We start from the raw sequence: 2,547 nt of genomic DNA, 5'->3' as shown, positions 1-2,547 counted from the left end.
ACTCTACCAAGGATGACGGCTCTGTGTTACTTTGGGAAACTCACAGTCGAGTGGAATTCATTAGTTATCTCTATTATCTTTATATATTTTCTAAACTCAGTCTATTTTATTGCTCTCTTGTGTCTAACGTGGACAGATTGAATTTGTTGTTCACGTGTTTAACTCTAAGGAACAATGTGTAAACTCAGACTCCCCTTCCACCTTCTTAATCATTTACAACATTCGCATTCATCTTACAGCTGGTACTGAACAGGAGAGACTATTGAAAACAAACACAGCCAGTAATGAGTCAAGCTTCTGTTCACTCGAGGTGAAGAGAAATACAAACGGTGCCAGTGCCAAGTGGGTTTTTTAAAGCAGATTATTTACTCAGAAAGTAGATTACTTGTGCTGCTTTAGGGGGGAGTATTCAACACTAGTATCACAACCATTCTATTATTTTATTTCACATTTAGGCAAAACAAGGTGCCCCTCGAGAAATCCGACATAACCATCCATCCATTATCTGTAACCGCTTATCCAATTTTAGGGTCGCGGGGGGTCCAGAGCCTACCTGGAATCATCGGGCGCAAGGCGGGAATACACCCTGGAGGGGACGCCAGTCCTTCACAGGGCAACACAGACACACACACATTTACTCACACACTCACACCTACAGACACTTTCGAGTCGCCAATCCACCTGCAACGTGTGTTTTTGGACTGTGGGAGGAAACCCACGCAGACACAGGGAGAACACACCACACTCCTCACAGACAGTCACCCGGAGGAAACCCACGCGGACACAGGGAGAACACACCACACTCCTCACAGACAGTCACCCGGAGGAAACCCACGCGGACACAGGGAGAACACACCACACTCCTCACAGACAGTCACCCGGAGGAAACCCACGCGGACACAGGGAGAACACACCACACTCCTCACAGACAGTCACCCGGAGGAAACCCACGCAGACACAGGGAGAACACACCACACTCCTCACAGACAGTCACCCGGAGGAAACCCACGCAGACACAGGGAGAACACACCACACTCCTCACAGACAGTCACCCGGAGGAAACCCACGCGGACACAGGGAGAACACACCACACTCCTCACAGACAGTCACCCGGAGGAAACCCACGCGGACACGGGGAGAACACACCACTACCTGCTGCACCACCGTGCCGCCCTCCGACAAAACCATAAACTATAATAGTCTTTGTCGTAGTGTACTGTACTAGACCATGCTCTTATTTTACAGAACACCGCACTGTACTGCACTGCATTACACTATAGTATACAGTACTGCACTGTACTATGCACTGCTAACCTATACTATACTGTATTATACTGTACTATACGGAATATTGTTATAAATCAGAAAATAATTCAAATTGAGCCAGAGGTTCACTCAATAGCTTGAGTCCACTTTAATGTAGAAGCATTAAATCATAAAAGAAATGTAAAAGTACCTTCCAAAATGAACAAATAAATAAATAAACAAACACTACACCTTAAACTCTTATATTCTCCACAAAAACGAATGGTTGTAGTAGTTTAATATGGAATCTGTGTTCACAAATGGTGTATCATTCACATAAACATACATGCTTTTTTAAGGTAAATGTAAGGTTAATAACAATAATACATCTTTAGTTCAAAGGATTAAGCACTAAGCACCTTATTCCCTGGAATTTCTGAGGAAATCCAGCACCTGTCAGAAAGGGCCTAACGTGGGCACATTGTCCTGTGTTTGTTTGATTCGTCTAATTCAACAGAAAGGGATTACGTTAATGATCTAAAATTTAGCCTCAAAATAATATTCATTCCCTCGCAAATTTAACCAAAACATAAAAGTAAATTGAATTAAAATGATTCAGGAAGAAGCAGGTCCATCCCCTCACAAACACACTGACTGTAGAACTATAATTAATGTAACAATGGCACACTAGGTCTTTTATACACACTGAATAGAAAGCCCTTGTGGTGCGTTTCCTAAACGTGAGTAAGTATGTGAGTCAGTGAATCAGGCCGACGAGCCTTCCTTTAATACCCACTCCTGGAAACACAACATCTCTATTCATAAGGTAAAGATGAACAGGTTTAATACAGCAGTGTGATGTTTGGGACAGAGCTACATACAGAACATGGCCAAATCTCTGAGGACACTAACTCTTCTTCTTTGACAGGGCATTTCTAAGGGTTTTCTTCCCCCATGTGCTGCATGAACAGTTTCATTTCTGTGAAAACTTTACACTGTGAGGTTGGAACATTCCTGGGAGGCACCAGTAACATAGGATTACCCGGACAGAGCATGTTTCATGTCGGATGATTGGAACTGGATCATGCCAAGTTCAATGAATGGGGCTCTGACACGTCATAGAACACAGTTCCCTTTTAGCTGATAAATGGCATTGGGCATGATGTCCTTGAACTCGGGTTTACCTGCTCCAGTGTGTACACTTCGTGCTTTTGATGTAGTGTATAGTGTTTAATTCACCGAGCTAATTATAAGAGCGCTTTAAAGCATAGAATACGCTAGTGTATGCTACACCCTCTCTCT

The sequence above is a fragment of the Hoplias malabaricus genome, chromosome 11 (assembly GCF_029633855.1).
Source record: "Hoplias malabaricus isolate fHopMal1 chromosome 11, fHopMal1.hap1, whole genome shotgun sequence".
NCBI classification, from domain to species: domain Eukaryota; kingdom Metazoa; phylum Chordata; class Actinopteri; order Characiformes; family Erythrinidae; genus Hoplias; species Hoplias malabaricus.
The sequence above is the reverse complement of the archived record's forward strand: the minus strand, read 5'-3'. Positions refer to the sequence as shown.